General features: G+C 38.5%; 1 protein-coding gene across 1 annotated transcript in view; it reads right to left on the bottom strand.

Annotated features, from left to right (window-relative positions):
• CENPP (centromere protein P) overlaps positions 1 to 13,198 on the bottom strand; it is a 233,351-nt gene that overhangs the window by 82,800 nt on the left and 137,353 nt on the right. The window lies entirely within an intron of this gene.

Below are 13,198 nucleotides of genomic sequence, written 5' to 3'. Positions count from 1 at the left end.
ATCTCCTTGTAATTAAGAAATATCCTACAAAGTAAGACTTTAGGTCTGTGTGAATATCATGCCATCCAATGACTTTTCATTTACTGGCTTTTAGCTCCAATTGAAGTTCTTTGCCTAAATCAGTGACTACATTATAAGTTTCACAGTGGTGACTTTCTAATTCTATGGTTCCTTCTGTACTCATTAGTTGGCATGCCTCTACAGAAGGATCTGTGACCCTTTTGACCCTCTTTCCTTGTTACAATAAAAAGGATTTTGCATTTGATGTGTTATAATCCATTGCCACCCTTATTCTATGAGGTTCGCAAAGAGTCAGACATGACTGAGCGACTGAATTGAATTGAACTGAACTCAAACTATGCCTTTACCCAAGCTTCTATGTTCTATTCACAAGTCCGCAGTGCTCTCTGTGAGCTTTCGTGCCTGCTGATATGATGTTTCAAGCATACCTTACAAATTCCCTGGTCCTGATCTGTTACTTGACATTTTTCTCACAAGCCTTGCTCGTTCTAATGAAAAGTGGACCTTAGCAACACAGATTGGAAGTTAGATGCACTCACTGTTATTCAGTCTTCTCAGAGGAAAGTGGTAGAAAATTTATTTAAAAGAAAACCATTACTTATACTCATTCGTGAAAGCAAACTGACCTATGAGTCATTATCTGAAAATATTTGATACCCATAGTTTTATAAATCCAACTGAATTCATTTAAAATGACTACTTATGGCATCAATTCCTTTTTAGAGGAAAACATTAAACAGTAGCTCAACTTGCAGGTTGTAGAAGTGAGTCCTTAGCAGCACTGGGTATAGAAGAACGGCAGGTGAGAGCCAGGGACCAGAAACTCATCTGAAGAAGACCACCGCCGAGAGCTCACCCATTTGCTGGAATGGCACAGAAATTCAGTGCGGTCTTTTCCAAATTGAACTTTTAAAATATGGTAAATCTGGCCTTTGTAAATTTCCTGTTTTTTAAAAATAACATGTGCTCCAAACAAACCACAGCTGTGGGCTAGAAACGGCCCATGGGTCAGGACCTACTGTATAAAGTCAATTCATTATAACCTACAGAGCCTAGTCCACCATGAGAGATGCTTGAACATTCAAAACAGCCCATAAAGTCATATCAAATCCATGAATTCACATCTTTCAGAAGTCTTTGGGAATACCTACTATATACAGAAATGGAATGGATGTAACAGAAGCAGAAGATATTAAGAAGAGGTGGCAAGAATACACAGAAGAACTATACAAAAGAGATCTTCATGACCCAGATAACCACCATGGTGTGATCATCCAGCTAGAGCCAGACATCCTGGAATGCGAAGTCAAGTGGGCCTTAGGAAGTATCACTATGAACAAAGCAGGTGGAGGTGATGAAATTCCAGTTGAGCTATTTCAAATCCTGAAAGATGATGCTGTGAAAGTGCCGTACTCAATATGGCAGCAAATTTGGAAAACTCAGCAGTGGCCACAGGACTGGAAAAGGTCGGGTTTCATTTCAATCCCAAAGAAAGGCAATGCCAAAGAATGTTCAAACTACTGCACAACTGTACTGATCTCACACGCTAGTAAAGTAACGCTCAAAACTCTCCAAGCCAGATTTCAACAGTATGTGAACCATGAACTTCCAGATGTTCAAGCTGGATTTGGAAAAGACAGAGGAACCAGATCAAATTGCCAACATCCGCTGGATCACTGGAAAAGCAAGAGAGTTCCAGAAAAACATCTACTTCTGCTTTATTGACTATGCCAAAGCCTTTGACTGTGTAGATCACAACAAACTGTGGAAAATTCTGAAAGAGACGGGAATACCAGACCACCTTACTTGCCTCCTGAGAAATCTGTATGCAGGTCAAGAAGCAACAGTTAGAACAGGACATGGAACAACACACTGGTTTCAAACTGGGAAAGGGGTACGTCAAGGCTGTATATTGTCACCCTGCTTATTTAACTTATATGCAGAGTACATCATGAGACATGCCAGGCTGGATGAAACACAAGCTGGAATCAAGATTGCCAGGAGATATATCAATAACCTCAGCTACACCACCCTTATGGCAAAAAGCGAAGAAGAACTAAAGAGCCTCTTGATGAAAGTGAAAGACGAGAGTGAAAAAGTTGGCTTAAAACTCAACATTCAGAAAACTAAGATCATGGCATCTGGTCCCATCACTTCATGGCAAATAGATGGGGAAACAATGAAAAGAGTGACAGACTTTATTTTGGGGGGCTCCAAAATCACTGCAGATGGTGACTGCAGCCATGAAATTAAGATGCTTGCTTCTTGGAAGAAAAGCTATGATCAATCTATACAGCATATTAAAAAGCAGAGACATTACTTTGCCAACAAAGGTCCATCTAGTCAAAGCTATGGTTTCTCCAGTAGTCATGTATGGACCATAAAGAAGGTGGAGCACTGAAGAATTGATGCTTTTGAACCGTGGTGCTGGAGAAGACTCTTGAGAGTCCCTTGGACTGAAAGGAGATCCAACCAGTCCAAGGAATCAGTCTTGAATATTCATTGGAAGGATCGATCCTGAAGCTGAAACTCCAATGTTTTGGCCCCCTGATGCGAAGAACTGACTCATTGGAGAAGACCCTGATGCTGGGAAAGATTGAAGGCAGGAGGAGAAGGGGACAACAGAAGATGAGATGGTTTGATGGCATCACCAACACGATGGACATGAGTTTGGGTAAACTCATGTCTCAGCAAGCTCTGGGAGTTGGTGATGGACAGGGCAGCCTGGTGTGCTGTAGTCCATGGGGTCGAAAAGAGCTGGACATGACTGACTGACTGAACTGAATAGAGCTATATACAAACTTGGTTATGCATAAATAACATACATTATTTACATCTTAGTATTTGATGGTCTAGAACATTCTTAAAGTAGGTATTTACAAGGCACATCCTCTCACATTCCTCAGGGCTTCCCTGACAATACTCCACCCCACTTTGCCTTTTTTCACTGCGTTTAACACCATTCTTTGAATAAATGGATGACCAAAGTCTTCCTTGTGAAGTCTCTTCCTTCCTATAAGAGACCGTTACACAATCCATTAAAATATACTTAATGTAAAGGTCCATCTAGTTAAGGCTATGGTTTTTCCAGTAGTCATGTATGACGTGATAGTTGGACTATAAAGAAAGCTGAGTGCTGAAGAATTGATGCTTTTGAACTGTGGTGTTGGAAAAGACTCTTGAGAGTCCCTTGGACTGCAAGGAGATCCAACCAATCCATCCTAAAGAAGATCAGTCCTGGGTGTTCATTGAAAGGACTGATGTTTAAGCTGAAACTCCAGTATTTTGGCCACCTGATGCAAAGAGCTGAGTCATTTGAAAAGATCCTGATGTTGGGTAAGACTGAAGGCAGGAGGAGAAGGGGACGACAGAGGATGAGATGATTTGATGGCATCACCGACTCAATGGACATGAGTTTGGGTAAACTCCAGGAGTTGGTGATGGACACAGGGAGGCGTGGCGTGCTGCGGTTCATGGGGCTGCAAAGAGTTGGACATAACTGAAGCAACTGAATATACACATACATGCAACCAATGCTTCTTTTCATAAAATGTAAGTAAAGTGAATAATGCTTTTCTAATTTTGAAACTTATCTTGTTTACAAGATAATAATGTGCAGATTATTCACGATTCCTAAAGACTATAAATAGTAACACTAATTCTCCAATATTTAGACCAATACAAATTTAGATAAGGCAAAACCCAAACAGTAAAAAACAGACAGGTAGAAAAGAAATAGGTCCCCTTCAGAGGACCCTCATAGGAACCAAGAATGGAAGAAATTCTCCTCACAATTCTTTAGGGAAGAGGAAGTACAATGACGTGTCTAGAATGACAATGTGCAAAGGTGTGGAGAAAAAACTCCAGCTTATATCCAAACGGTGTGTCTGTGCATGCTGGGCTGTCTATGTAGTTGTGAGGTGAATCTTCCCATTGGCAGCTTCAAGACTATGGTGAGGGGTTGTGGGCCCTGGGCTCTACCTGTAGTCACAATCTCAGCAGAATAGGGTGAATAAGCCAAAAAGACCACTCACATTTTGGCATTATACTTCAAGGCCTATTTCTTTGCCTAAGCCTCTGACTAAAGATCACAACATCATGCTGGAGGAAGACAAACTCATGGCTCACAAGTGGGGAGAGAAAAGAGGCTACAACATAGCTTTAGAAAAACAATCTCACATGATGTGCCGCCCAGTTCTCTAGATAAGGTGGCAGAACCCAGCTTAGAAGGGTGGTGGTAGGGCAGATGCCATGACTGAGAGGAGAGGCGAGGTGAGGAAAGGGTGGAAGAGTAACATGGGAAAGGGGCACTGTGTGCACAGAGGCAAAGGTAGAGGGTGGGAAGCACATGTTTCATTGCAATGAGAAGCTGCCACTCAGCCCCAGCCAAGTGTTACCATACAATATCATTATGTCTTTAAAAGAATATACCTAATTAAAAAGATTTTATTGCTAAAAATGGTAACCATCATCTGAGCCATCAGTAAAGTGTAGTAACAGCAAAGACCACTGACCATAGGTCACCATTAGAAATATAATAACAATGGAAAAGTTTGCAATATTGATAAAACTACCAAAATGTGACAGAGACATGAAGTGAGCAAATGCTATTGGAAACTACTGGCCAATAGTTTCGCTTGACACAGGGTTGGCTCAAACCTTCAGTTCATGAAAAAACACAAACAAAACACTAGATCTATGAAATGCAATGAAGTGAAGCACAAGAAGGTATGCTTATAATGAGAACAAGCAAACTACTGCTAACCACAATGACCTTGATGGATCTCTAAAACATAACGCTGGATGAAGAAATCCAGGCTCAAAAAAGAACGCAATGTATGACCCATATACATGGAAAGTTCAGGGAACTACAGTGTTTGAAGTCAGGCAGCGGCCTCGTCTGAAGAGAGAGTGATTCAGAAAGGGGGTCTGGGAGTGCTGGAATTTCTTGATTAGGTGTTTGTGAAAACTAATTGAGCTGTATCATTATGATGTTTATTTTTCTGGAATGTAAACTTTACCTCCGGTTAAAGTTAAAAATACAAAACATTGTGAAGGACACAGATTTCTGCCCAAGGAGTTTCCCATTTACGGTTGCTGCTTTGATGGAACTCAGGTTAATAAAATCCAGTTCAACCTTTACAATGTCCCAATTCATCAAGGTAACAGACAAATGTTTTAAACTAAATATAACTGAATAAATATGGACATGAGCATTATAACCAAACAGGAGGCCTGCCAAACCTCAGGTGCTGCACCGAGGACAGGCCTAAAATTCTGCAGAGGGAGGTCCAGCATATGGAACTCTTTGATGTGAGGGCCACAGAAGGATATTTTATTTAACTGATGGTTGGCTGCCCTGTACAATGGAGGCACAGTACTCTTGCTATGGCTTGCTTCAACATGTGCCATTTCTCTGGGAACTGGGAACAAACAACAGTCAGATTTTCTTTGTGGGAGGAGAGAAGAAATTCTGCTAACTACTAGAAACACACTTTGCAAACAGGCTGGTCCCCAAATCTGCACATCATGAAGATGCTGGTTTGGTGTTACCTAGTACTGGTGAGTCTTTCTCACCAGACTTAGAAAAATGTCCTCTTGAAGGATGGTCTCTTAACTGATGTAAATTGGGCATTCTCTCAGGGTAACAGAGAATGTTGCTTTCCTGCTCCCATAGCCTCCCTAAACGCTATGTGGTCATAGGTGATATTCTCTTGAAAAGTGAAAGTCCAAGGAGGTTATCACCTGTATCCTTGAGTCTATGTTTGTATCATAGTATAAAGGCTAGAAGGATTATATAGGGCCTGGTCTGCAGTTCCACTGACATGCCTATGGCAGGAGTAAAAGCTTTTAAAGAAAATCTTGAGACATATTCTTGATGTAATAGCTTCAGTCATCAGAAGAAAATTAACAGCATGGCTCCTTTCTTAGGTATATCTGGAGATTGGGTTTATATTTCAATAATGTACTCTTTCAGTACCTCTTTCTAAAATTGATAAATATTTTGTCAGTCTATATAGAGTGAGTTTTAAATCTGTAATGTATAAGTATTCATTCATTTAAGAATTTCATAAGTATTTTTTTAATCAGGTATTTCTTGGATGACTTTGACTGTACTCTCAATGGCCAGTTGCCATGAATTATTAGACTCTTTTTTTTTTTTCTTCAGAATCTTCCAGTAGACGTCTAGAGTTTAGCTAGAAGTCTTGGCTATGATACAAACAGTGATGGAAAACACATGAGCAGTAACAAGTTTTAATCTCGCTTCTCAGTACTAACATGGGCTAATCTGTGGAAGCAGCTTATTCCAGTGTCACCCAGGGTGCAGCCACACCAGGCTCTGTAGAAGGGTGTTTTTCTTTTAAATGTAATACCTTCTGATATTTTCTTCTTAAATAGTAGCTGAAGACATTCACGTTATAGATTTGTAGTACATGGTGGAAAATTCTACTTTCAAGAGGACTTACTCTCTTCTTACAAGGTATGTTTTCATGTCTTTTTTTCATGCACTAGTGTACAATTATTTCAGTCAATACTAAGAGGACATTAATGTTATTAACATAAATGCCTGTAAATTATATAAAGTTTATCTGTATAATTTCTTAAAAAACAGCACTTAGATACATATGTAATATTACTCTAGCTTTTATGTTTTATATATAATGGATTTACTTTCAACATAACTGTGACTGCTTAAAACAGCTAGATGATAACCTGTCATTATGCTTTATCATAAAAGTTAACATGGCTGAGTTTTTAAATCATTTAAACAAATAGTTTATGAATATGTTCTTTTAAAAAATAACATTAATGATAAAAAAGCTTGGGGATATTAAAAATACATTAAGTGAAAATAGTAAAAAAATTTTTTTCCAAAATGTGAAACTATGTCATTTTCTAGGGCATTTAAAAAATATGTGAGTTATTCAAATGTTTTTACTTATACATTTGAATATTCATGTTTTTCCTTGATAAATGTCTTCCTTATTCTTATGTAATGAAATGGCACTGGACAGTTAAAATGGAGATTCATATAAGTCTAAGAAAGAATATTTATTAGCAAACTTTAATAAGCTTTATATTCAATATGAAAGATTAGAGACTTCACAAAATCCAGTCAGAATGTAAAATAAAGATTTCCTTTATCCCCTCTCAAAGTAAATTCTTAAAAGATTAAACAATGTATTTGATATCCTACTCTCTCATAATCTAATAGAGCATAGTTTTCTTTCTTGTTCAATCTATTTGGAGGTGTGGCAACCATAAACAATAGCCACATGGTATAGGATTAAGTTACAAAGAAATCTGAGGGAGTCTATATGTCTTTAAAAATAAAGACTTAAAAAATCCCACTAAGAATTGAGTTGTTTAAAAAAAAAAAAAAAGCCCACACATACATAAAAGCATTCTGATGTTTTTAGTATTTAGAAAAATAGGGTACTGGTGGAAAGAAGAGGGGATATGCAGTCTCCTGTTACAACTACTACATGAAAAAAGAATATTCAGATATCTGACCTGAGGTTTGAGACAGCACAGATTAACTTTACAAGCACAAGTTTTAACGAAGGATAGGAAAAAATTAGAAAAATGAAGAGGTAGGAGTTTTTTGTTTTCAAAGGCAGCTAGGTTGCTGGATGCATTGAAAAACTGAAGAAGGACAAAACATATAAAGGGAAAAGCAGCCAGCAAGTTTTTCAATCAGCTGCTATTTATACTTTTGAGGTAAAGTTAATTATTTCTTTAAGGAAATCATAGGCTTTAAAAGTATCTGTTTCTGTGACCAAAAGGTACTGTGTGTAAGTTTCCAAATGCATGTTTGGATGTTTGACTTAACTTGTTCACTTACAAGTACCTTGATTACAGCTGAATTTAGTCTGGATTCCTTTTGTGAATACACAAAGAAGGGTATATCACATTTATATACTGAAAACTATTATTGATAGGAACATTTCGGCCAAGCAGATCTTTAAGGATAGGATTTAAAAGCACAGTGACTTATTTTCCTAATAATAGTGTCTGAGAGGAAATACCATTTCACTTAGACAGATTTTCCATTCTAAGTTTGTGGAACATTTAAGCAGAAAATAGGAGCTTATGTAAATTCAGAAAGACACTTTTTAGCTACAATTCCAATCCTAATAACTTGGCCAAACTTCTCGCCCCATTCTCTCTGAGGGGAGTCTGGTTACTGTCTGGAAGTTACTGTGAGAGTAAGACCCATGTAGAGGAGGCTAAGCAGAAGGGTGGACAATGCAGGAATGAGGAGGCCAGCTTCAGGTTCTTCCACTTTAAAAGAGGGCACGGTAGCAAAGTCTCAAAGGCCTCTTCTGGCTCTAATATGTCATGGCTTAGTAATAACAGCAGTAGCATTGAAATAATATTTCAAATACTACTCAGAGAAACCTGAAACCAAAATTCAAAGCTTTCTATGAGTAGGAAACTCTGGCAAAACTGGTTTAAATCAGGGAAATACTCAGTTTCCTTGAGAACAAGACATAAACACTTTAAAAGGTCTTAAAAATAACAACCTAAATACTGCCAAAACTAAACAAGTAAGAGTTTGATCCATATTAATAAGCTCAAAATCTCAAAATAAGATAAACAACTAAAAGGCGCATCATTTAAATGAGAAACAATATTCTCTACACTCCACACTGAATAGAAAAACACTACTGTTTAGTGTTCCCTCTTGGACATTCCAGTATTTTCCTACTGATAAAAAGTGCTTAACTAGAATAGGGAGAGGTTTAGGGTCTATAATCACTTGTTTTTATCAAGGCTTTGTCATTTCAAATGAAGGGAATAACTGGTAAATTCCGCATGGAATCAAGGTTCTCCTGACTTCTCTTTTCAAGTAACCAGGATAAGAGAATGCAAAAAGATCAGATTAATTTCATATGACTAATAGGAGACAGAAATAGCACAGAGAGAAGACTGTGACAGAAGATACTTTTGGTCTCTATAAAGAACTTCCTATCAACCACAGATGGACAACAGTGGAACTGGATGTCTCTTGAGGAGGTGTGCTCCCTGAGTCCTCTCACTGAAGTCATGCAATCAGAGAGCGGACACGCCATCTGGTCCACAATGTTCTGGAGGAAACTTCAACACTGGGAGGGACTCATTCAACTAAATGACATTTCCTGCTTCCACATGTCTCCTCTCTCACTCACATGGGAAGGGTCCAGGAAGGCATAACAGGTGGCTGCCCCCACCAGCCAGCCAAAGGAAAGCTTCCCAACTACCACAGAGGAGCCACTGCCTCATCTAGCAAGCCAGAGTTGCCATCTCACCCAAGGCAGGGAGGCGCTCACGTAGCGCGTCAGTATAAGAAGAGAGGAAAGGAAACTGATTGATGCCCCTTCTGGCTCCACAAGTAGGCTGATCAAAAGCCCATTGGGACAGACATAAAAGAGAAACAAGCCCCCCCACTCCCCTTCATGCCTGGCTTCTTTCCTCTCCTTCACCTGTACATCACCCTTCTGTGTGTCCATCCAGCTCTGCTCCTTACATCAGTTTCCCTCTAAGTCTGTCACAACTGCTTTTCTCTTCCTCATCCCAGCCTGCATCCCACGCCAGGGCTCTTCTATGTCACAGGGCAACATGAGTGCAGCAGGAAATCGGGTTTGCGGGAATGAAGGCAAGTCCTTGGCCTGTTGCCAGGTTACAGGGAAAGGCCAAGATGTGGTATGGCTTCCCACTTTGGATCTCTAACATATTCCTCTTGTTACATGTATTTTTTAAAAAAAAATTTCTGGTTTTCTTAGGTCTATATTTCCAGGCTATTATATGTTAGATTTTTCTGGTTTAGACAGGGAAACTACAACCTATTTATCTCTAAGTTTCTACCCCCAAACCCCACAAAAACCAAAAACCAATGAAACTCAAACAACCAATTAACTCAAAAATAACCTTATTAAAATTCTTCTGCCTCCCATGGACCAGAGTAAATAGTGCTAGTCCTACCAAAAATTGTAGCTCCAAACTATTTTGAAGCATTGTTGGTTGACTTTTGAGGGGGTAGTATATGGGAAACCTTTAACTGTACTGACTAATGCTATAGAAGTGGTAAGAAAAAGCAAAAGTATATGGAGAACCAGAGCAAAGACAATTTTGTTGCAGACTGATATTTAAAATATTTAAAAAGCACAATAATAATTTACAAAATATGCACCAGAGACAACAAAATAACTTTTAACTCATAATCCCACTATCCCTTTTATTAGGTTTGTATATTCTATTTCAACCATTTTTTTGTATATATATATATTTTATTGATGTCTTTATTTCTATTGGTCTTAAATAGTAAACTGAAGGTTATGAGGAGTACAGAGACTTATGGTGAAGAATTTTACTTTCAGAGTCTGTGAACCACACATCTGGAGATTCTTCCAAAACATTAGAGTCACAGTGTACACAGCTGGCGCTGACCACCTGCAGTTTAGTTCTATTTACTAACTTGAGCATTTATTTTTTACTTTTTCTAGTGCACCTGCCACTTTAGCATTCGCTTTTACAATAATTCCACACTTACCTGAGAGTAGGGGGTTAGAAGGTGTGTTTTTGCTTTTTGAGCAAGGAAGCGCAGCAGAAGTGCATAGGGAGAGACACGTCTATTGAAAGCATCCAAATACATTCTATTTCAGATTCCGCATTTGTGCCTAGTACATAGTGTGTACTGATAAATGCCCAAGGAAAAACTCCAGCAACCTCAAAGAAGGCTAGACACGGGACATCAAATGACATTTAATTCTTCACCATCACTAACTTCTCCACCAAGGTCAAACAAGGCTGGGGCAGCTATGGACCTAGAAGACAGAGCTGCAATGCAGAAGAGTCTTAAAGAATAAACTGGTACTAGGGACAAGCTTTGGTTTTGATAAGGACCAAAAGCTAAATGAGCTCAAGAATGAGAATTTTAGAAATCAAGACAAGGCAGGGCACCAAGCATTAAGGAGCCAGGAACCACAAAGAAACCTGTGGTCAAGAAACATAATGGAGCAAAGTTAGGCAGGCAGCCAAGAAGCAGAAATGATGTGCCAAAAAATGATGTTGGAAATGAGGCCCAGTTGACCATAACCAGGTGCCGGTGCCAGGATTCCAGGGTGACTGGAATGGTAACCTGCTGACAGGCTGCTGCCTTGAGATGCCAGCACAATTTCTCTCTGTACTATACAAATCTGACTACCCAACCACCCCCATTTCCACCCTCTGAAAGCTGTGAGTGCACTCCTTTATGCAGAGATGTAAACTGGATAGCAACGTGTGGACTGGCTGGAAAGGAAGAGGTGACAGAAGCCACTAGCTAAAAGAAGATAAAAGAGAGTGCTCCTGTGTGGGTTGTAGCAGAAGATGCAAGGATGAGTCAGAACACATGAGCTCTAACTCAAGTTCTAGTTCAATTTGGTCATATGGCCTTGCGGAAGCCACTGAAGCTCTTTGTACTTCCTATTCCTCCTGATTAATCTGAGAGATGTATCTAGAATAAACTGAATTGACAATTCCACAAGGCAGTGCAGAGATGGGAGGGCAGAACTGTTGCTGAAGTGGGATTCAGAATAAGGTTATAAAAATAAAAAAGTTTTTACTGTTCTGTGTCCTATATTCTCCCTTACCTAGCACAACTAAGTGTGAGTTATCATAGGGAAATCTGACAAGGCTGGTGATGTCATAGATTTCTAAGAGTTAAATAATATTAATTATCAGGTTAATCACTGATGACAGTAGGGCTTTTAAAAAAATCTTCCTCTGATGATTAAAACATATACACATGTATATGAATATTTTAATTAAATTAGTTAATCCATTTCTGATTTTCAAGTCTAGAAATAGCAAGGTGGTGGAGAGACATTAAACCTGATTCTGGAAAATTGTAAGAAGCTGGCATAATTCAAGGATTGAGGGAGCCAGGTCTTCCTGAGGTTGGGTCAATTCTAAGTGACTCTAGAAGTCCTTTGTGGCCAAGGTGCTGTTTGATGTTCAGTCATAGCAGTCCAGCCACACTGCTGGGTGACCCGGCTGCATGTGGACTACCCCCTGCCAGGCTACAGCCTCACCAATGGATTTATGTGTGGCCAGCTGAATGCCCCAAAGGGAAGACAGGCATAAGTCTGTTTTAGATGATATCATAATGGTTTTACTTTTTGAAAATTAACCAAATAAACTGTATGTTTCACAGTTAATAATTAAGAAACCACGATATATAAACATACCTATGGGAAGATCTGCCATCATATGACAATAAATTCTCAGAAGTTTCTCACTTGTACATTCCAGTTCTGTGTGGCTTTAGAAAAATGCAAATGACAGCACCCCCACCCCCGAAAAACTAAACAAAAGGAAACTCAGTGGAATGATGAGTTGAGAAAGAATAGCCTGGACATCAGATGTTTTGGATAATGGAACAGATTGGAAGGAAGAAATCCAGTAGCACTGTAGAAAAAGTAACTAACTCTGAGAATGAGGCTAGGGAGGCTGGTGGGATAGAAGTTCAAGAAAACTTCCAGATGTACAAATGGGACATGAAGGATTTTACTTTAAAAGTGACATAGACATTAAGGCAATGCAAAGATTTTAGGAATAAACGAATGTGATAACCTGTTTTTTTTTTAAAAAAAAACAAAACAAAACATTAGTTTCCTAGGTATAAATGTAGTTCTTATTGTTCATTATAGAAACTGAAGAAAAAAAAGACATGACTCTACAACCCAGATAATATCATCAATTAGGTATATTTATGCCAGGATTTGTGTGTGTGTGTAAGTATACTACACATAGATTTTTAAAATATTTTCTTTCAAAAAACAGCATTTCTTATTTTTAAATATATTTGCAAATATTTTGTGAATTCCAAAGTATTTCAAGGAATAAATACACCCTATTTTATTTTACTATTTCCCTTTAACTATTAGTATAATCTTAAATTATCTTTTGTTATTATATAATTCTGTGATGAACACCTTTATGCACATTAGAATTGTTTCTTGAGACTAGACACCAAAAGTAGAATTACTAGATGAAAAAAAAAAGATATTCATAAAGCATCCAATGCATATTGTTGCACTGCTTTCCAAACATTTTTAATAAACTTACTCTCACATTAGTAACAAATAAGAATGCCATTTCGTTGTATTCTTGCCAGCCCTGAGAAATATATAGCAGCAGGAACTCTATCTAT

This window comes from Budorcas taxicolor, chromosome 8 (assembly GCF_023091745.1).
Source record: "Budorcas taxicolor isolate Tak-1 chromosome 8, Takin1.1, whole genome shotgun sequence".
Taxonomy (NCBI): Eukaryota; Metazoa; Chordata; class Mammalia; order Artiodactyla; family Bovidae; genus Budorcas; species Budorcas taxicolor.
The sequence above is the reverse complement of the archived record's forward strand: the minus strand, read 5'-3'. Positions and strand labels throughout refer to the sequence as shown.